A 24,942-nucleotide genomic window follows, 5' to 3' on the forward strand; every position below is an offset into this window, starting at 1 on the left:
TTGGATTAAATATGTTAATTTTTATAATTATATATATTGAATGGATTATTTAAAAAAATGCATGATTTATAATTTAAAAAATTAAACATTATTAAAGTGCACAAGTTGAACATTATAACATACCAGAAAAATGTGTTAGCCCTGGGGCATCATGAATTTTCCATACAAGCATTGCATGGAATTGAATTGTCTTTGTCTTATTGGTCTAGAGACAAAATACATAGTGACACCATTCCATAACTCCAACAACTCATCAATAAGAGGCTCGATATATACATTCATATCTTTAACTTGGTACTTACCTAGTTGAATGAACAAAAACATTACATAATTATTATAACCATTTTATTGCAATATATATAATTTAATGTACATGACTATTAAATGAAAAAAATACCTAGAACAATCATTGCCAACATTATGTGCTCCCTCTTTATTGACATCCATGGAAGAATGTTATTGTTGATAACAAAAACAGGCCAAACTGAATAAATAGATCTCATCTTTCCAAACGGATTGACACCGTCTGCTACCAATGAAAGCTTGAGATTACAAGGCTCTTCTTTAAAGTGTGGCCATTTTTCCTCTATGTCTATTGTTAGGTCCCAAAGACAACTGAGAGGGGGGGGGGGGGGTGAATCAGTTGTCTAACAAATTCAAACCAAAAACAACTTAACCAACTTAATGCTTAATACTGGTAAACTAGAGTAATATGTCGGTAGATAGTTTTAACAGTTAATTGCAATATCGGTAAGGATTAATGCATGAAACAAAAAGATAAAGTCATCCATAATATATAACACCAATATTTGTATGTGGAAACCTTGTAAGGGGAAAAACCACGGTGAGAAACCTTACCCACAATCAGATGATACTACTACAGATAGTAAGTGTATACAAATGGAGTCTGCACATGTAGAAAGTCCAAGCGCCTAGAGCTCACTGCTCAATCACAAATAGGAGTCACACTGACTATAATTGGATGGTTAAATCCAATAATAATGTATTGCTCAAAATAGCATCTTCATATGCTGGATTCAATACCGGTGTAGTTCTGATTGTCTTCACAAAAACCCTCCTTCAATCTTCAAATGATGTTTGCATGTATAGCTCTGCTTATTCTCGCATATATCTTCATACAATCCTTTTTTTCATTCCTCATCCGATCTTACATTTATACCATACCCTAAGACCAATTTTAGTAGGTCGGCTCTAAAGGATAATACAATAAAATTAATTTACAAATCAATTAACACCTGATGCAATAACCGATTCAACATGTCTGATTAATGCATTTACTGATTCAACATGTCTGATTAATGCATTTACTACAATAATAAGTCATCTTCATAGCGTGCCATGCTGATCTAGAAAAGATAAACCTACTAGTGTAACCTGGACCTATTTGCCAGTAACAACAAATATGTAAATACGAATATGCCAATTAACAAACTTTCAAGACAAAGTGTCCAAATGATGTCTTTGACATAACTATGTATTTTCCATATCATTCCAAGTGTCAGTGATCATTATACCTACCGGTGTACTAGATACCGGTGACTATTCATAAGTCATTTTCTTGCCGGTGAATGTTGTTGATTCTCTAAAGTGCCAGAGTTGATAAGTGTTTAGTAGGTGTTGACATCAATGACAAAACCATACCAAAATACCAACAATATCCCCCTTTGGCATTAATGGCAACACAAGATGGAAAAACCATCAAAGTGCCAAAATAGAAATGCCAAATACCAAAAATCAACAATCTCCCAAAAAGAGATCATAACCAGAAATCAAAATACAGATACATAGAGTAATAATCTCTCCCAAATAACAATCTCTCCCCCTAGGAGCAACATGTGTTTTCCTTGTGTTTTTCCATACCAATCTCTCCCCCTTTAACATCAAGTGCCAAAGTAGAAAACATACCAACCAATTTAGTATACCAACTACTCCCCCTAAGAAGTAGCTTCCTCATCATAGCCAGAATAAAAGATTTCTCTATTAATTCTGTCGGTTGATGACAATCATCAACTTCCTAAGTCTCTACCGGTGGGGGTATGACCCCAAGCTGATCTCTGAGATATTCAAAAGTCTCTTTAGATAGAGGTTTAGTGAAAATATCTGCAATCTTCTCTTTAGTATTCACATTAACCAGTTTTATCTCTTTTGCTTCAACATGTTCCCTTAGAAAATTCAATTTGATAGAAACATGTTTGGTTTTAGAATGTAATACTAGATTCTTAGATATATCAATTGTTGCAGTGTTATCACAATAGTTAGTAATAGGTTCCTTGCATTTTACCTTTATGTCCTTCAACATTTGCTTAAGTCATAATACATGTGTACAGTTAGTTGCTGCTGCAACATATTCTGATTCTTCTATTCATAAAGATGTACAACTTTGTTTCTTACTCAACCAAGAAATTAATTTGTTTCCAAGAAAAAAATGCTCTGCCAGTGGTTCTTTTTCTATCATCCAAATCTCCTACCCAATTTGCATCTATATATGCACATAATTCAAATTTTTCATCTTTAGGATACCATAATCCAAGATCTGTAGCGCCTTGTAAGTACCAAAAAATCCTTTTTATAGCTGATTCATGATTTTCTCTAGGATTACTCTGAAATCTTGAAACAATACATAATGCATTCATAATATCAGGTCTGGTTTGTGTCAAATATAGTAAACCTCCTATCATAGATTTGTATCTGGTTGGATTAACAGGTGTAGATTCATCCCTTAGTGATAATTTGTCATTTGTAGTCATAGGTGTGTGTTAGGTCCAACCAAGAAAGCTAATGTACTGAGAGGGGAGGGGTGAATCGGTACTTCAAAACTTTTCTTCAATAATAACTTTACTGATAAACATAAACTAAATACTGTAGATCTCATAATATATAATGCTAAAACATAATAACATTCATACACATTTCATTCCATAATACAAATATTTTGGCTACGCAAAAACTCTTGGTTAGAGAGAAAAACTGCCGTGGGGATGGCACCCACAACTTCACTACTACAATAATAAAGGTTGCTCGGTTAGAGCTACATGTTTATCTATTTCTGATAGCTTACCCTATTAGGAGTATCAAGATCTTTAGATCTACCTTGCTAAAGGATTTCACAACACTTATACAAAATGTTGTACCTGATTAAAGGCTTTACAATTTATAGACTTTGTTATAGTCTTTTACCCTGTTAAAGGTTTCTATTACAACTCAAATGATTCAATAAAATCTTTACAAAATATCTGCAACTTTACATCTGAAATGTTATAGCAGACTCTATGTGCTCAATATGACATTACCTTGCTCATAGCGTACCTCAGTAATTGATAAATCAACTTGATAAACCCTTCTGTTTACTCTATCCCATAAACTGTTCTTTGTAGACTTTCTCAGTGACCTCTGAATATCTTTGTCATTCTTAGCAGTCACAACACATTGTCTCTCCTCCTCTGATTTTCCCTTTTAACTCTTTTTATCACACATGTCTCTCCTCCTCTGATTTTCAAATCATACTGTATAAATAGATCTCTAGGACGGTGATTTGTTCATGCTTCGATCTTACAAACAAGATTCATCAAATGAATAAACATAGAAAATAACTCATTGGATAAAATTCCTCAAAATCATACAAAATCTTGAAGTGCAATTTCCTATGTGATAACGGTTAAATCTTCTCAAGTTTTGTAACATGTTTCGCATATGTGTCCAGGTTCATTGAATCTGGTAACACGTTTCTACTCGGTCCAGATTACTTGGCATTCCTTCTTTGCTACTCGGTAGACATAAAACATTACTCGGTAGATAGCTCAGGCTTAACTCTGTGATTCCTTTCTTCTGTAACCAACTGCATTAGTGCTTACCAACTGAATATTTCAGTAGTGTTAACCAACTAGAGTATATAGGCTGACTTTGGACATAAAACTAATGACAACTTAGTAAATAATAATAGTGTTCTTACCAGTTTAGAGTTCTCCATCCCAAATTTCTTTATTAACTCTTTTAAGTACTTGGATTCACTCAAGAATATATTTTTATCAGTCTGAGAAATTTGCAGTCCTAAAAAGAATTTTATTTCTCCAATCATAGACATTTCAAATTCTTGCTGCATTTTAATAGAAAATTCTTTACATAATCCATCTTCTCCTCCAAAGATTATATCATCAACAAAAACTTCTATAACCAAGATGTCATCATTAGTCACTTTATAATATAAATTGATGTCTGCATTACCTTTAGAAAAACCGATTTTCAAAAGATACTTATCCAATCTTGCATACCAAGCTCTTGGAGCTTGCTTCAACCCATACAAAGCTTTCCTTAACCTGCAAACCATATCTTTGTTTTCTGTCAAGGAAAATCCATCAAGTTGTTCAATGTAAACTTCTTCTTCAAGATCTCCATTGAGAAATGCACATTTAATATCCATTTGATATACTTTGTAGTTCTTATGTGCTGCAAAAGCCAAAAATAATCTAACTGCCTCAATTCTAGCTACCAGTGCAAAGGTTTCATTATAATCAATTCCTTCTTTATGAGAATATCCCTTACACACTAGTCTTGCTTTATTTATGATTACCTTGCCATCTTCATTAAGTTTGTTTCTGAATACCCATTTGGTTCCAATCACATTTTTGTCTTTAGGCCGGGGAACTAATGTCCAAGTGTTTTTTTTCTCAATTTGTTCTAATTCTTCTTCCATAGCTTTAATCCAGTGTTCATCTTCACATGCCTCATTAACAGATGATGGTTCAATTTGAGAAATAAGACATACCTCTTCATTTGTTAATCTTCCTCTTGTCATAACTCCTTTATACATGTTTCCAATTATCTGATCTTCAGAATGATTCAGCGTTACATACCAAGGTGTCTTGGTTTGCTGTTGTTCCTCAGTTACAAAAGAATTTTTAGATGATACTAGGGTAACTGGATCTTCATTTTGTACCAGTGGGTTTAGTGTAGGTTCATTTGTCAAAATTTCTATTGCCGGTTCATAGTCTATATACCTTGAAGTTCCTCTGAATTGTTCATCAATCTTCACATTTGTACTCTCAACAATTTTCTGCAATCTTTTGTTAAAACATCTATATGCCTTACTTTTAGATGAATAACCAAGAAATATTCCTTCATCACTTCTAGGATCAAATTTGCCAATATACTCATCTCTTCTGATATAACATTTGCTTCCAAATATTTTGAAATATTTAAGAGGAGTAATACCAAACCATAGTTCATGAGGGGTCTTACAGGTTTCACCTTTGATGTGAACTTTGTTGAATGTATAGACCGATGTAATTACTGCTTCTCTCCAATATACATGTAGTAGGTTTTCTTTTGATAACATACTTTTGGCTGCATCCAAGATAGTTATGTTTTTCCTTTCTACAACTCCATTCTGTTGTGGTGTCTGAGGTACTAACAGTTGTCTTCTGATTCCATTCACTTCACAGAATGTATTAAATTCCTTAGATGTCAATTCACCTCCTTGATCTGATCTTAGACATTTGATTTTCTTACCAGTTTCAATTTCTACCATAGCTTTGAATAGTTTGAAATTTCCAAGTGCTTCTGATTTTTCTCTAAGAAAAGTAACCCAACACATTCTAGAATAGTCATCAATGATTAGCATGAAATATCTATCACCTTGTAAACTTTTAGTTCTAGTTGGACCACATAAATTAGTATGAATTAAGTCAAGAGCATTATTGGATTTTTCTGGAATACTTTTGAAAGTAGCTCTAACTTGTTTTCCAAATTGACATTCCTTACATATTGTATTATGAGGTTTGACAATTTTAGGTAAATCTCTAACTGCCTTAGTAGTACTGATTTTCACCATGCAATCAAAATTTACATGAAAAAGTCTCTTATGTCATAGCCAACTTTCATCAATATGTGCAATCAAGCATGTCTTTTCATTGTTATTCAAATGAAAGATATTACCTCTAGTTTGGTTACTGGTTGCAATTTCCAAACCAGTTCTATTCATGATTTTGCATTTTCCATTTTTGAATTGTAACTGAAATCCTTTCTCAACTAATTGACCAACAGTCAAAAGATTATGCTTTAAACCTTCAACATAGTAGACATTGTCAGTATTATTCTTACCATCAAGAGATATTGTACCCTTACCTTTGATCAAACAAGCTTTATCATCTCCAAATCTTACAAGACCTCCATTATACTCCTAAAAAGTTAGGAATTTATTCTTATCACCATTCATATGATGTGAGCATCCTAAATTAATGATCCATTCATTCTTATCTTCAACTTTAGCTGCCAAGGCTTGTTCTACTGGTTGAGCAGTAGGTTTTAGTTGATCTTCTGTTATAGCAACAAAAACCCATCCATTGTCTATCGGATCCTCATCAAAATCATCAGTTACTCCTTCATCAGCAATGTAACAAGATTTGTCTTTATTCTTCTTAAATTTGTATCTTCGATATTCAGGGTTAGGCTTGTATGTTCTTCTAGCTTCTTCTCTTAGTCTAGCATGTCTATCAAGGCATCTTGAAGCCATATGACTAATCTTATTGAAGTTAAAACAATTAAAGGGTGCTTTAACTTCATACTTACTTCCAACTGGACCTTTAGGCACTTTCCTTGCAAATAGTGCTTCAAGTTCTTCAAGTTCTTCATTTTCTTTCCTGCTTTCTTCAAGTTCTCTTGTATAAAAGGCTTTCCAATCAGATTTGTCAAATGATGGTGCAAATTGTGAGATTCTGTGAGAAGCGAGAATCGAGCCAAGATCTGATGTCGGTCCTAGATCACATACAACTCCTCACACAATAGATGATCGAAGATCAAAATAGCTGAATGAAGATAATTTCAATATGAGAGAGAAATAGAGACAAAGAGGAGAATTTGGAGAAGACTCTCACCAAGCTATCACTTCAATAACTTGACTAGTGAAGGTGAGAGTATAGTGCTTATTATATAGAAAAATATAAGCATATACATTCAAGGGGTGCATTAACTCCTATTCCCCATAAAAAGTGGGAGTTTTTACCTTCTTGGTAAATGCCAAAACATGTGGCATAACCTCCTTACATGAAGACAAAAAAGGAGTTGAGAAAGTTGGCACATAAGGCCAAAAGAGGGTGTGAAACCCAACTACCCCATAACCCACTTAGGAAATGACAAAATAGTGGTTATGAGAGGTGGCACAACAAGCCAAAAGAGGGTGTGTAACTCAACTACCGATGTGAGGTGGAGAGTTACACATGTAGCTGAAGTATTTCACCACATGTCCTCATATAAACCACTCCTATTAACCTAAGCAAGCTTAAATAATATATGTGTAGGAAAAAATAAATACCCCCTAACATAAGGAAAATAAAAAACCTACACTAACACCCCCCCTTAAGCGTAGCTTAGGTGGGTGAAAATATGGGTCCCAACAAATGCAACCATGTTAGGTACCCATGTACATAGATAGCCCCCCCAAAAGAAGAAGCCCCCCATAAGAGGAATAGCCCCCCCCTAAATAAGGAGAGAAAGAAAGGAGGACGAAGAAGTCCCTCCTGAAGTAGACACCTGTCATATCCCAAGCAGAGATCACAAATAAAGGAACTTTCTTTCGGTGAAGGGTTTGGTGAAGATGTCCGCAATTTGCTCTATTGTAGAACAATACTTAAGATCAATGATGCCTTTCTGAATGAGCTCCCGAATATAGTGCATATGTATCTCAATGTGTTTCATCCTCTGGTGATGAACTGGATTTCTTGAGATCTATATAGCACTTTGATTATCACAAAAGATGATAGTAGGCTTCCTAACTAGAATACCAAATTCAGTGAGAATATTCTGAAGCCAAATAGCCTCAGTGGTGGCATTAACTACCCCTCGATACTCAACCTCTGTTGATGAAAGAGAAATTGTTGACCTCTTCTTACTCGACCATCAAACTAGACCAAAACCAAGTGAGAAGAAATAACCTGAAGTGGACTTGCGATCATGAGAATCACCCGCCCAATCTGAATTCGTATATCCCACCAAGTCAATATCCATGCCTGCTGCATACTAAATTCCATAATTGTGAGTACCTTGAATGTAGTGGAGAATCCACTTAGCTGCTTTCCAGTGCAACTCATGTGGCTCCTGCATGAATCTAGAGACCATGCCCACTGCATATGAAATGTCAGGTCTCGTATGAGTCAAGTAGATGAGGCTCCCAACAATTTGTCGATATAAAGTGATATCAACCAAGGGTGAAGAGCACTTAGCCTCAAGTTTGACCCTAGATAAAAAGGAGTAGGTGTAGACTTACAATCATCCATGCAAAATCTAGAGAGCATATCGAGTGCATACTTGGGTTGTCGAAGGAAGATGCCTGAAGAAGATTGAGTAATCTCAATTCCCAAGAAGTAATGTAGAAGACCCAAGTCTAACATCAGAAATCTATCATGTAGAGCAGTTTTCACTACCTTGATGGTGGATGAGTGACTCCCCATGATCTACAAGTCATCAACATAGAGAACTAAAAATGTGAGAGTATCATCCTAGTGCAGAATGTAGACATTCGGATCAAAATGGCATCGAGTAAAACCAACTGTCAAAAGGAAGGAGTCCATCTTGGCATACCAAGCTCGAGGAGCTTGTTTGAGGCCATAGAGAGACTTTCAAAGTCGACACACAAGTGAAGGATCTTGAAAAAACCCTTGTGGTTGCTCCATATAGATTTCCTCCTGAAGATCACCATGAAGAAATGCACTCTTGACATCCATCTAATGAACTTCCCAACGATGGGTTGCAGCAATAGCAAGGACAAGCCAGATGGAATTCATCTTAGCAACTGGAGCAAAAGTCTCAGAGTAATCAACCCCTAGAACTTGGGAAAAGCCTTTTGCTACCAAGCGAGCCTTATACTTATCAACCGACCCATCTGCTAAAAATTTTGTGTGATAGATCCACTTGCATCGAACAAGTTTCCTTCCCTTAGGAAGAGGAACTAAATCCCATGTGTGATTCCTTTCCAAGGAATTAAACTCTTCTTGCATTGTAGCATCCCATTCGGGAACACCTATAGCTTCTCGAAAAGACTATGGATCAGAAGCTGAAGTAATGAAGAGATGTGGAGCTTGCTGAAATTGTGACCTAGTTCTTCTAGAATCTGATGGATCACCAAGCCAATCTCCTGCTGACTCAAAAGTTTGTCAAGCCCAAAGAGGCACTGAAGCTGGAGAGTCTGGGGGAGAATCATCAACCTCTAAAGGATGACTATGAGAATAATGTGAATCCTCACCATCACTATCACCATCTAAAGTGGAGAAAGAAGACTCCTCAATAGGATTAGGAGGATTAAGATCCTCAGAAGAACTATCATCATCATGCAATGTCTCCAATGTGATAGTGGATGGAGAAGTGGTATGAGAAGAAATAGAAGAACTCTCCTCAAAATGAACACTCCTCTCAATGAACAACTCATGTGTAGAGGGATGGAGAAGTCTATACCCTTTGACATCATCTAGATACCCAACAAATATGCAAGGCTTGCTCTGTGGATCCATAGCCTTGCATTTCTCTGCTGGAATGTGGGCCCATGCAAGAGAACCAAACACTTTGAAATTCTTAACTATAGGTTTCCGATCGGTCAAAGCATGAAAAGGAGTTACCCCCTTCACAAATTTATGAGGAACTCGGTTCTAGATGTAACATGCACAATTGATGGCCTCTACCCAATACTGAGGTGCCAAAGACTTGGAGTGAATCATACAATTTGCCATCTCCTTCAAGGACTTATTCTTCCATTCTATGACACCATTCTGCTGAGGGCTGTATGGAACTGTGTGTTGCATGTTGATACCTTCTGAAGCACAAAATTGTTCAAACTGATTATTAACATATTCACCCCCATTATCTGTATGCAGAATCTTGATGAACTTCCCAGATTGTTTCTCTGCAAAAGCTTTGAAATCTAGAAAATTCTCAAATACCTCAGACTTTTGTTTGAGAAAGTAAACCCATGTAAATTTGGAAAAGTCATCAATAAATGTTAAGACATATCGAGCCCTGTTGAAAGATGGTTGTGGAAATGGTCTTGCCAAGTCACTATGTACCAACTCCAATAGTTGTGGAGCTCTCCATGCTTTGCCTTTATCATACTTCTCCTCAGGATGCTTACCAAGAATACATCCCTGGCAAACTCCATCAGAAAATCGAATAGAAGGCAACCCTGAAACTATGTCCTATTTACTGAGTTGTTGCAAGTAACGATAGTTCAAATGGCCAAATCATTGATGCCACAAATAACTAATATCATCTACATGAGTGATTAAAACTGTCAAAGGAGAGTCAGGAACAAAGTGAGAAAACTGATATAATCTGGATTGATGATCTGCTTTTCCCACAGCAATAGTAGACCCATTATGCAATTCACTGATTACCACTATATCTAGTGTGAACACAACTTGCTTGCTAGAACTAGTGTGAGTGATCTGATAAATAGATATGAGATTAGTTGATAAAGATGGAACACAAAGGACATCCTTAAATGTTCCTTCGTCCACATCAACAGACCCTCTCCCATGCACTTCAACAGGAGTGTCATCACCCATTAGTATGGAAGGCATAGAACATGGCTCTAAAGAGGTGAAATCATCTTTTGTAGAAGCCATGTGGTGCGAAGCACCCAAGTCAATTATCCAAGAATTGGGTTATGAAGCAATAGCAACTAGGGCCTTACCCTTTCCTTTCCCTTTACTCTTATATGTATCCTTAGAAGATCCTTCTGATGAACTCTGTTTGACTGAATCAGGGACCTTGATATTATTCTTTTCAAGAAGATTTGAAAGGTGATCAATTTGTTTCTTTAAACACTTATGTTCATCATGACCAGGCCTCTTACAATAAGAACACTTGACCTTCTCCTTCTTAGGTTGTTCACCTCTTGATGAAGAGGTCTAATTATCTGCTTTTGAAGTAGCAAATTTCTGATCTTTTTTCTTCTCTTGGTTCTTTTGTTTCTTATCTTGCTTACTAGACCCTTTTTGTTCTTTTGTGCCTTGATTTACAACTAAGGCATGTGACTTAGAGGGTTTTATTGTACCCATTTGAACCAATTTGTCTTGCTCCCTAGTGAGTTCTACAGCAAATTCATCCAGAGAAGGCATTTTGAATGTGGTACCTAGGGCACATTTTGTAGCATAGAATGTAGAAACAAACACTGAATAGTTAGGACCAAGCTTAGAAAGAATACTCAAGATCAGTTGCTTATCATCTTTCTTAGTTCCACACCATTCCAACAGCAATCTTATAGACTTAGGTTTAGTGAAGAAGTCTTGTATAGTATCAAAATTGGTTGGATTCAACCCTATGAGTTCATTCTCTAACTGATGACCTCTTAGCTCATCCTGCTTACCAAAGAGGTTTTCCAAAGTGGTCCACACTACATTTGGTGTAGTGGCAGATTCAATGTGAAAAAGAAGGTCTGGAGAGACTGACACATATAGAGTGCAAAAAGCTTCATCACATTTATTAAACCATTTAATCTTTTCTGCAGCATCTTGAGGTTCAATTTCAAGTCCCATAGTAACACGATGATATCCATGTCTTTTCAGATATATTATCATCTTAGATTTCCATTCAAAATAATTATATGGTGTTAAAAGTGGAACTATAGATGCATCCATGATAGTAGAAAAGAAGATTGCAAAGAATCAGAAAAAGTGCAAGAAAGAAGGCACAAGAGACACCCCCCCTTTTCACTAGTCTCAGAAATCACCCCCCCCAAATGTTACAAGGTTGACACTTTATAATTAGTGCATTTACAAGGTTTTTTATCAGATTACAATTCTTTTAAGAAATCAATAGAGATTTTAAATACAAATAATTTGAGACAAGATCTGAAACAAATTAGCCTTATAACTACTTAATTTATCTCAATACCTTTCCAACAACTATTAGTTTTTGAAAAACAAAGTTGTGAGGAGAAAGATATGACTAGTTGAAGAGAAAAAAGAAGTAGCTAATACAACCTTTAATATCTGATAGAAAAAGGCAAAAAATTTCAATTAGACCTGTAATAATGGAGAGTGCTCATTTCCAGCTTTCTGTCAAGTATTTGTTTGCAAAAATCTAACACCCGAGGCAAAAGTTGTGCAACTTTTAAGAAATGTTGTTGAATTTCCTTGATAGAAAAACGTCTTAGGCCCTATTCAAGCTCTATTTCTGCAAAATTTATTAATTTCCTAAAAATACCATCTGAAACCCAAAAGTTTTTCGATGCTAGAAAGAAAACCCAGAAATCATTTTTTGTTAAAGTGAACAAAAGTTGGAATACTAAAGCCGAAATGAAAATAGCTCCAGTAAAAAAAATTTACTCTGATTTTTTACTGTGTCCTCCAAACTCTGATTTTGGTGAAGTAAAAGTCACTTTTGACTTTGTCAAGCCTTATGGACACTCTAGAAATTCTTATTAAGCTTCCAATATTACCACAAAGCTGCAATCACCCAGATATTACAAGAACACATACATGTAAACCAGATTTAACTAGAAGCTATTTTCTTTTAAACTGTTATGATTCTCCAGATCACATGAGAATGCAGGAGAAGAGCATACTTATTTTTTAAGGAAAATATTAGTTATATAAAAGTCTCAAATCCCTCAAATAAATTAAAAAAAAGCAATGAGCTATACCAGACAATAAGCTCTGATACCATGTGAGATTCTGCGAGAAGCGAGAATCGAGCCAAGATCTGATGTCGGTCGTAGATCACATACAACTCCTCACATAATAGATGATCGAAGATCAAAATAGCTGAATGAAGATAATTTCAATATGAGAGAAAAATAGAGACAAAGAGGAGAATTTGGAGAAGACTCTCACCAAGCTATCACTTCAATAACTTGACTAGTGAAGGTGAGAGTATAGTGCTTATTATATAGAAAAATATAAGCATATACATCCAAGGGGTGTATTAACTCCTATTCCCCATAAAAAAGTGGGAGATTTTACCTTCTTGGTAAATGTCAAAACATGTGGCATAACCTCCTTACATGAAGACAAAAAAGGAGTTGAGAAAGTTAACACATAAGGCCAAAAGAGGGTGTGAAACCCAACTACCTCATAACCCACTTAGGAAATGACAAAATAGTGGTTATGAGAGGTGGCACAACAAGCCAAAAGAGGGTGTGTAACTCAACTACCCATGTGAGGTGGAGAGTTACACATGTAGCTAAAGTATTTCACCACGTGTCCTCATATAAACCACTCCTATTAACCTAAGCAAGCTTAAATAATATATGTGTAGGAAAAAATAAATACCCCCTAACATAAGAAAAATAAAAAACCTACACTAACACAGATGATGTAGATGCTTTAAAGGCTAAATTTGTCTTTATAGTAGCAACAGGACCAAATTCTTCAATTTCAAAACCTGGAAGTTTTCCAATCAATGTATCCCTAGTTACTTATGTATTAGGCATTGTTCTTAACTCATTTATAGTAGTGACTTTCATTTTATATGTCGGTGGCAATCCTCTTAAAACTTTTGAAACAATTTCATCCTCACTTAAGGTTCCTCCACAACATTTAATACCCAAAAAAATTTCATTTACTCTTTCCATAAAAGAAGAAATCCTTTCATCTTCTTCCATTTTTAGATGTTCATACTTGACCCAGTAGCTTTCAAGTTTTGCAATTTTGACTGTGGAATCTCCTTCATTCAGTTTTTCCAAATGATCCCAAATAGCTTTAGCAGTAGACCTATCTGATAATCCCATGATTTTTTGATCAGATAATGCACTCAAAAGTGTTTCTCTTTCTTTGCAATCATTTTCTTCATCTTTTACCAAGGTAGGTGGATTATGCTAACCAAGAGTAGGAGTAGTATAACCATTGTTTGTAACACCCCAGATGTCCTTTCCAATGCAATTTAAATGTGTCTCCATTCTGATCTTGCATATGCCATGGTTCCATCAAGTTTAGGACTATCCTTCCTGAAATAGTTAGTAGACATTGGATCTCCTCAAGCTGTTAAACTTCTGCAAAAGAGGACTATGCTCTGATACCAATTGTTAGGTCCCAGAGACAACTGAGAGGGGGGAGTGAATCAGTTGTCTAACAAATTCAAACCAAAAACAACTTAACCAACTTAATGCTTAATACTGGTAAACACGTCTAATATGTCGATAGACAGTTTTAACAGTTAATTGCAATACCGGTAATGATTAATACATGAAACAAAAAGACAAGGTCATCCACAACATATAACACCAATATTTGTACGTGGAAACCCTTTAAGGGGAAAAACCACGGTGGGAAACCTTACCCACAATCAGATGATACTACTGCAGATAGTAAGTGTATACAAATGGGGTCTGCACATGCAGAAAGGCCAAGCGCCTAGAGCTCACTGCTCAATCACAAATAGGAGTCACACTGACTACAATTGGATGGTTAAATCTAATAAGAATGTACTGCTCAAAATAGCATCTTCATATGCTAGATTTAGTACCAGTGTAGTTCTGATTGTTTTCATAAAAATTCTCCTTCAACCTTCAAAAGATGTCTGCCTGTATAGGTCTACTTATTCTCACATATATCTTCACACAATCCTTTTTCGCATTCCTCATCCAATCTTACAAATAAGATCTTACATTTATACCATACCCTAAGACCAATTTTAGTAGGTCGGCTCTAAAGGATAATACAATAAAATTAATTTACAAATCAATTAATACCTGATGCAATAACCAATTCAACATGTCGGCTTAATGCATTTACAACAATAATAAGTCATCTTCATAGTGTGCCATGCTAATTTGGAAAAGATAAACCTGTTGGTGTAACCTGGACCTATTTGCCGGTAACAACAAATATGTAAATACGAATATGCCAATTAACAAACCTTCAAGACAAAGTGTCCAAATGATGTCTTAGACATAACTATGTATTTTCCATATCATTCCAAGTGTCGGTGATCATTATATCCTGCTAGTGTACTAGATACCAGTGACTGATCATAAGTCATTTGCTTGCCGGTGAATGTTGTTGATTCTCCAAAGTGCCAGAGTTGATAAGTGTTTAGTAGGTGTTGACATCAATGACAAAACCATACCAAAATACCAACATCTATAAATGCAGAACCATCCGCAGGCATTCAAAGAATGTCATCTCAACTTCTATTGCGTGCATGGTAATCCATAAATTGTGTCAATATTTCACACCTAAATAATCATTGCAAATGTGGAATAATGGGAATATAACGTGTTAGGATTGGCAAAGATACTGAAGGGGGGTAAATCAGTATCTGACCAATGTAAGAGTTTTCTTAACTTATAACATGAAAAGCATATTAAAATTGTGTACTGGTAAACCAGAAATAATGCAGCAAATAAGAATAATAACCACAACATGAAAAGAACACCATAACACAATATTTTAACAAGGAACCCAGTGTGGGAAAAACCTCAGTGGGATTTGTGACCCACAATATTCACTTACTGGCCAATAAGAGAATATTACTACTTACAATAGGGGCATGCACATGCAGGAAGGCCAAGTGCCTAGAGCTCACTGCTCAATTACAAAAGAAGTCACTTTGACTTACAAAAATGGAATATACTAATCCAATGTCTTGTACTACTTTAGATCAGCATCTACTATGCCAGATTCAATACCGGTTTAAGCTCTACAATATACATAAACCCTTAACCTAATAATTCGCACATTAGGTTTGCTATATTCCTTACATCTATCACTTATTAAATGATCTACAATGATATCATACATATATGAGTCACATTACAATCCAGCATGTCAGCTTACAAAAGATTTTACAATTAATTACAAAATACATTCATACAAAATTGTTGTCGGCCAAGATGTCGGTAATCTTCCTTTTTGGTGTCGGTGATCTGTATGCTGGTGTAGAGTTTGCCGATTTCGGTGCCTGTGTCTGCTTGCCGATATCACATGATTGTAAGGTTTCCATCAATGACAATACCTTCAATCACCTACAATTTCTCATTGGAGTGTGCATTTGCCAACAATCTCCCCCTTTGGCATTGATGGCAACACTCATGAGAAAAATCCAAAAAGAATATATCCAACAATGGTTTGCCAAAATTGTCCTACCAAAATTGTCTTACCAAAAATGTATGCTCCCCCTGAGCTGATGATGTCTTGTTCAGATCATTTTTCTCATCATACTACTCGCCCTTTGACATCAATGACAAAGGTTGTCATTCGCTGTCAGTGGAGTGTGGTTCCTGCCTAGATTTTTGTAACCAGTGGGTTACAATTTGAAATATATCTACCAAAACCAGATTTAAACTGTCACTAAATCTTTTGCTTTCCTATAATGCCTCTTGTGTTCTCTGAACTGTATCAGTGAGTATGTGCATTTTCTCTTCTGGTGTCTTAAGTTTGGGAACTAGAGCCTTAGAAATTTCTTTTCTCAAAGAAGTGAGGTAGTCTAGTTTTGGACCAAGTTTACATTTTAAGCTCTTTGCCTTATCCTTAACTTTCTCTTTGTCCTTCTCTAACTTCTCAATTTTCTCTTCTAGATCTGCAATTTTCTTTTCTATCTCCAAAAATGAATCAGATGTGCCTATCAGATTGTCAGCAATATTGTTAATCGCATCTTGTGCTTTGCTGATTTCCTTGTCTAAGTCTTCTATTAGAATATTTATTTTACAAGTATCTCTATACAGTTTCTTAAAATCCTATTTTTTTTCCTAGATCCAGTAATAAGGTGTCCATTTTCTCCTTGTTCTTCTTCACAATTTCCTCAAAGAATTTCTCTTTTTCTTTAATCATTTTCTCCTTAAATGTGTCCTCATTTATTTGATCAACTGTCAAAATGTTGTTGGTGATGAACTTAGACAATGTGTCTAGTTGACCTAAAGAATCCTTATTATCCACAATGCATTTAGGTGCTATCAATTTAAGAATAGGGATTGTATCATCTATAGCCTTATAGGCTTGTGCATTGCACTCTGTGATCTTCTTTATTGAATCCAATAAGACATTTGTTACATTTATGGTCGAAATTCTGCTATTGAAGTACCAAATGTCTATCCAACTATTTTCACAATATCCATGTTGCCAGTTGTAGTAATTACCTTGCTTGATTCGACCTCTGGTAGGTCATTTTGTGTTTGCATTTCTACTAGCAAAGGTTAAGGCCTTTCACTTTTAGCCAGTGGCATTGTCTCTGTCTGAACTTGTGTCTCAACCTGTTTCTATTCCAGTTTCTCCATCTGTGTCTCAGAGGGTTTCTCTAAGCTCTCAACAGTCAGTTTCTTAATCTATGTCTCTGTATGCACTTTTCGTTTATCAGTTTGTACCTCTGCACTATCCATTTCTGGTTCTCTTGATTGTTTTTCAATTTTATCCAGTTCTTCTAATGTTTTACTAGTGGTGTCCTCTGTCGGTTGCTTTGTTAGAGTACATTTTTTTGTGCTCATTTTTATAGTGTTATTAACCTCAACCTCAACATCTATAGCTGGTGACTTAGTAGTCACTTCTTCCTTCTTATCCTTAGTGGTTTCTCTGTCAACCACAACATTTACTTCCTGTGTGTCTATATTTATAGTGTACAAAATTTCGAACTCAGGACTAGTATCCCCTAGAGGAGTCTCCATACTCTTAGTGGTCGGTTGACTGTCTGTAGTAAGTGCCGGTGGAGTATCAATAAGAGGTGGGAGTACATTATCAGTTATTTTAAGGCTTGGAGGTCCACCTACCTTACCTTTTCCCTTATCCCTATCCTTTTGGTATACTTTGATAGTCTTGGGTCTTAGTAACTCTTCCTGTTTCTCTTTTTCTACAAATAATATGTCCCATGCATCTATTGTTTCCTCAGAGACTTCATTTACTCTACCTGCCATTAGTGCTACATGTCGGTGAGCGGTTGAAAATACTGTCCGATTAGCTTCACTGATTAATTTGTCTATTTCATCAGGTGAGTTAACTGGATGCACTGCAAGTAATTTTTCAATTTTTATTTTCTTGTCTAGCTCAATAATGGCTACCCTTCTGGCTTCTAATCTTCTATACAAATCGTTTGGTATTTCATCAACAATTTCCATGGTATTTCATCAACAATTTCCATCAAGAATTTCTTGTAGATGTCCAATTGTAAAATTACACTGTTCTTTATGCTTTCTTTGTCATCAATAGATAGTATGTTGTACAGTTTGCTAATGTTTTTCAACTTTCCATCTTTGGTTATTTCACTTAAGAGTTTATCCAGTGGAGCAATATCTTGTTTTACCTTGTTCTTCTTCTTAGGAGTTAACTTCTTTACTGGAGGCCTCACTGCCTGTTGCTTTTGTCTTGTTTTTCTAGGAGTGGGTGAGGGTAGCAGTGAGGGTTTTCTTTTCCTTTCTACCCTTTTGAATACTACGGGCATATCACTCTTTGAGGAAGTTGCAACTAGTGAAAGATGAGGTTCCGATTGAAGTCCTTCCAACTCACTTTCTTTTATACCAGTTTGTTTCAAAACATCTTAATTGCCTTTTCCTATTGGGTTCCTTTCCTTACTGTTTCTTCAACCTTCTTAACCCTTTTTCTTGACTGAATTCCACTTTCAATTGTTTTTGCATTTCCAAAGACTTTCTCAGTGGGTTCCTTTGGTGCTTCAAGGAGGGGTTTTGCATAAGTTTCTATGATATTATCATCTATTTCATAGCCCATTTCAGTTACCAGATAGTTCTAGGGACAACTACCTCCATCCAAATTTCATCCTTCTTGATTACAAAACATATTTCCTTCTGATATTTATCTACAATTTCCTATGATAGTCTTATTCTTGTTTTTATTCAAGCCTTTAATGCTTGAAAATGTTCGTTTATTTTTTTCTCTCTATTTTCTCCCATGTTGTTTAATAGATCCAATAGTTGCTTTCCTACCAGTTTATCAAAGCCAAAATCTCTTCTACCAATACCAGGTATTTGCTTAGTAATATACAACATTAAACAAACAAGCAAATTTCCAAATCTAAAGGTTCCTTTCTTATCTCCTTTAATCTTCTTTAGATTGTCTATCAATTCATCTTTGAGCCATTCACACACATCTATTCTAGCATTATCATTAACCATGTTGTATGCACTTTTAATACATAGGCTAGATACTGAGTTCAACCTATTTGCATGTGTATCTTTGTAGCCTAAGATCATACTGATAAATCTGACATTGATCTCCTTCACATCATTTACCCTTAGAGACCTTTTGTCTGATGTTGCACTGGTTAGATCTTGATAACACAATCATGAATGAGTAGTGCCCAACCGGTACTAAGAGGGGGGGGGGGTGAATCAGTATGGACAAAAACACACTCTTGAATTGGTTTGTCTGCAAACACTATGCGTTGACAAACAAACAGTGACACCAGTCCTCAAACAGAGTACAACCGACAAAACCAAGAATAACTGACACAAGCATAAACCGGCTAACACTCATCTTCACATACAATCTATCACTTCATTTCCTTTTCACCCTAATGCATGAATAGGTGATCTACCATCAAAGATATACATATGAGCAACTAGATCAACAAGATTAACCACTTGACAAAAAACAACAAAGCATCACATAAAAAAGACATCACACATAACACAAATATTTTTCACGTGGAAACCCAACAGGGAAAAACCATGGTGGGGATGAATACCCACAAGCTTGTTTTTGAAATCTTTAGAAGTTCGCTCTGTTAGGAGCCTTGTTCGGTTAAAGACTGATACAATGGTTCTGTTAGGAACTGATCTTGTTAGGGATCAACTGGTTAAGGGATGGCTAGAATACCCGGTTAAGGGTTAAACCCTATTAAAGGTTACCTTGTCAGGGGATTTCAAGAACTCAATGGTTTTGAGTCACCCTGCTAAAGGATTTATAGCAAGCCTATTAAAGCTTCCCTGTTAAGGGATTTCTCAACTGTTGAACTGGTTAAAGATCAACAGGTATTACAATGATCTGGTAACATCACTCAATACCAATGCAGATCTGCTTAAGCTCCTCTTCACTTTCTGCACTTACACTCTATAGGTATCACTTCTCTCCTTTTGGTCTGGCAAGAATCACGTATCCCTTCTCTTGGATACACACACACAAATTTTTCGAACAACCTCAGAAAGAATCACAACATCGACCTTATAGGAAAATGGATAGGTCGGTAGCATAAACCCTAAACCCTAAAACCTGTTACGTTAAGGAATTCAAACGGTTCAATCCTGACCATTGAACATGCTGCATTAAATGCAATAGTTCTTGATCCAATCTCAAGACATTCTCCATCATCCATTTCCACTGATTTCATGGCGGCTGATAACCCATCACACATTATCACCATTTTATAAACTTTGCACATACCCGAGGTAGATAGGAATAATCTCCTTCATGCAAGATCTTTCACACACACAAGGCTTACATGACAACATGATTTGTTCTTCGTTACCATGCTAACTCATCACACAAAGTCACCAGTTGAGCCACACAGGCTTGAAGCACTTCAACTGGAAACCCTGAAGTTGAGACTACCAACTGGTAGTCATACAACGCTTCCATTTGTTGGTTCCCATAACCATATATCGGTTCACCTTGAACAAACACACCACTTCACTTTGACACAGATGTCAGTTCACAGTGTTACACCGGTTCTCACATATGCCAGTTCTCACATAGGTCAGTTCTCACCTCTTCAGCATATTGACATCAATGACAACATACAATGTCATTATGTTCTCATACCGGTTCACATAATGCCAACAATCTCCCCCTTTCACATTGATGGCAATATACAAAGATATCTCTCCACTTCACATCTTCTCCCCAAATTTCTACAAATATCTTCTTTGCTTCACATCTTCTCCCCCTTTGACAACAATGCCAAAGTAGAGGCACAAGCTTCCTTGTTCCATTATGCTGCTCGCCCTAAGGAGTAGCCTCCTTCAACACATCAATCCTGAAGAAAAATTTGATTATGCAATACTTGACTGATGTGGAGCATATATCTTTAGTTCACCTCCTGAAGGGGCAACACTCCTAATTCATCTCTTAATTACATAAATGTAGCCTTTGGGAGAGACTTGGTGAATATGTCTGCTAATTGCTCCTGACTGGAAACATGTTCCAGTGCAATCTCTTTGTTCTGAACCTTTTCCCTCAAGAAATGATACTTAAGCTCAAAGTGCTTGGTTCTAGAATGTAAAACCGAATTCTTGGAAATATGAATTGCACTAGTATTGTCGCAAAATATACTTACCGGTTCAGATACAGGAACTTTGAAGCCATTTAATACATGCTTCATCCAAATTGTCTGAGTGCAGTTCATAAAAGCTACAACATACTCTGCTTCCATTGTAGACTGAGAGATACAACTCTACTTCTTACTCATCCATGAGACCAATCTACCATCGAGAAAGAATGCACCACCTGTTGTGTTTTTTTGGTCATCTATATTGTCTTCCCAATCAACATTTGTGTATACTTTCAAGTTGAAATCCTTGCTATATGGATACCACAATCCATAGTCAATAGTTCCCTTCAGATACCTAAGAATCCACTTGACTACAACAAAGTGGGATTCTCTTGGGCTTTTCTAGAATCTTGCAGTAATGCCAACTACATGTGCAATATCTGGTTTGCTATGCACTACATAATGCAATTTACCAATCATTGATCGATATTCCTTCTCATCGACCAATGTTGAGTCATCTTCTTTGGATAGTTTACAACCAGTCACCATCAATGTACCAACTAGTTTTTTATCTTCCATGCCAAAGGTCTTCAACACCTCTTTGACATACTTGGACTGAGTGATAAAGATTCCTTGTTTCATCTACTAGATCTGTAGTCCAATGAAGAATTTAATCTCCCCTATGAGTGACATCTCAAACTCTTTCTTCATCTCATCAGAAAACTTATGACTCATCTTGTCATCTCCACCAAAGATAATGTCATCAACAAATACCTCATAGATCAAGATCTAATCACCTTCAGACTTCAAATAGATGAGAATGCAGATGTTCATACCATGCTCTAGGTGCCTACTTTAGACCATATAAGGCTTTATGTAGCCTACATACCATGTCACTGTCTTCAGATAGGGCAAACCCATCTGGTTGCTCAATATACACCTCCTCTTCAAGTACTCCATTTAGGAATGTAGAATTTACATCCATTTGATATACTTTGAAACCTTTAAAAGCTACATATGCAAGAAGCATACGGACTCCTTCCAATCTGGCTACAGGAGCAAACGTTTCTCCATAGTCTTCTCCTTCTTCTTGAGCATGTCCTTTGCACACCAATCTGGCTTTGTTCCTACTCACTATGCCATCCTCATTTAGCTTATTTCTGAAAACCCATTTGGTACCAATGACATTTTTATGCTCTGGTCTGGGTACCAAAGACCATGTACCATTTTTCTCTATCTGGTCAAGTTCCTCTTCCATTGTCTTGATCCAATCTTCATCTTTATGGGCCTCTTTGAATGATTTAGGCTCAAATTTAGAGATCATATATGAGTTTTCTCTGACCTTTCTTCCTGTAAGGATTCCTGCATCCTTATCTCCTATGATCTGCTTAGGATCATGATTCAACTTGACATATCGAGGAATTGTCTTAATGGATTCCTCTTGCTTTTCTTCTTCATCCTCATCTCCATCAGGATCAGCATCTACAGCTACCGGTGTAGGAACACTATTACTGGTACTTGGTTTACTGACAACCAGTTCCCAAAATGTTACAACCGGTTCATTTACCACTTGCTCACTGTCAATTTCCTCAGTTTTCTCAGAGGTTTCATCAACTCTTACATTGATGCTTTCCAAAATTCTCAGAGTCCTATTATTGAAACACTTAAGAGCTTTTCTCTTAGTGGAATATCCTAGGATATTCCCTCATCACATTTCGCATCAAATTTGCTTTGGTGTTCACTCCTCTTGATGTAACATTTGCTACCAAACACTCTAAAGTAGCTAACCACAGGTGTCTTACTAGTCCAATACTCATAAGGAGTTTTATCCTTACCTTTGTTGATGAGTACCCAGTTCATTGTGTAGACTATAGTGCTCACCGCTTTTCTCCAAAAGGTGTGAGCTACCTTTCCTTGAATCAACATGGTTCTAGCTACTTCAACTACAGTCTAGTTATTCCTCTCTACTAGGCCATTCTGTTGTGGAGTTTGGGGGGCAGATAGTTGCCTCTTGATGCCATGTTCTTCATAGTACTTGTTGAATTCACTGGAAGTAAATTCCCCTCCTTGATCAGTTATGAGGCACTTGATCCTTTTACCGCTTTCCGTCTCCACTAATGCTTTGAAAGATTTGAACTTTACAAAGGCTTTAGACTTGTTTTTCAAGAATGTGATCCACATCATTCTTGAGCAGTCATCAATGAGAATCATGAAGTACCTATCACCCTGCACACTTCTAGTTTTCATAGGACAACACAAATCAATATGCACAAGATCAAGCAAGTTGTCAACAGTGAAAAATTTACCTTTAAAGGTTGAGGAAGACATTCTCCCCAATTGACACTCTCTGTACAAGGTATTATCTAGTTTGCTTAGCACTGGCAACCCTCTAACTACCTTGATCTTACTAGCCTTCATAATGTTATCAAATTTTACATGGTAGAGTCTCCTATGCCATATCCAACTATCATCAAATTTAGCCATAAGACATGTACTTATATTTGCATTTAGCTAAAATAGGTTACCTTTGGTCTACATGTCGGTGGCCACCAATTCACCATTCTTTCCTTTGATTCTGCAAACTCCATTCTTGAATTCCAAAGTGAGGCCATTTTCATTCAGCTGAGCAACACTTAGAAGGTTGTGTCTGAGACCATCAACCCAATACACATTGTCAACACTACTCTTTCCATTCAGAGAGAAACTTGCTCTGGTCACCAGTCATATGGTGAGAACAACCACTGTCAATGATCCACTCATTGGAATTATCAAACTAGGAGACAAGAGCCTTCTTGTCTGACACATCTTCCTTGACAACAACAAACACAATATCTTCATTTTCTTCATCCTCTAATTCCTCATTTGTGACACCTTCATCAACTGCCACAAAACAGTTTCTCTGGTTTCCTCCTTTGAATTTATTGAACCTTTCTGGTTTGTCCTTGTTGTCGCCATTAGGACAGTTTACAGCAATATGTCCTATCCGATTACAGGAAAATCATTTCAAAGGTAGCTTACCTCTGTATTTTCCGGTTCCTCTAGGAAGTTTCCTAGAAAGGAGAGCTTCAAATGCCATTAGAATCTCCTCATCATCCATTTCTCTGCTTTGTCTTGGTTCACCACTAGTGCTAGCTTCTTTTCCTTTCCTGGATGGTATAGCAAAAGCTTTAAAAGCTGATTCAGTCTTTTGTACACTGCCATCAAAACTATTTAGCTCATAGGTTGTCAACTTTGCAATGATGGAGTCTAGGGATACCTTAGTCTTGTCTATTGATCTCAGCTCTTGAATAGCATAAACCCTTATTGCATAGACCGATAATAGGGATCTCAGGACTTTGCTTACCATAGTGGAATCTTCTATTTTACCACCTGCACTCTTGATATCTCCAGCAATGGTTTTGATTCTTATTCCATACTGTTGAATGGTCTCACCTTCAACCATCCACATATTTTCAAACTTCCCTCTAAGGCTTTCTTCCTTAGCTTGTATTACATGCTCATCACCACCATAGATATTTTCAAGAGTATCCCATACCTCTTTGGGATTTTCCTTATCTTGGACATCAATAAACTCAATGTCAGATAAACTAGTAATGAGGGCTTCCATGACTTTCCCATTCTCTTGTATCTCTCTCTTTTGGTCATCAGTGAGAGTACCGGTAGGGGCAACATAGGCATTCTCAACATAGCTCTAGTGTTGAGCACCCATGCTTCTGATGTATATCTTCATTCTATCTTTCCATATACTGAAATTTTCTCTATTAAACTTTGGACCTTCCCTCTTCATCATTA

Source organism: Cryptomeria japonica, chromosome 4 (genome assembly GCF_030272615.1).
Source record: "Cryptomeria japonica chromosome 4, Sugi_1.0, whole genome shotgun sequence".
Lineage (NCBI taxonomy): Eukaryota > Viridiplantae > Streptophyta > Pinopsida > Cupressales > Cupressaceae > Cryptomeria > Cryptomeria japonica.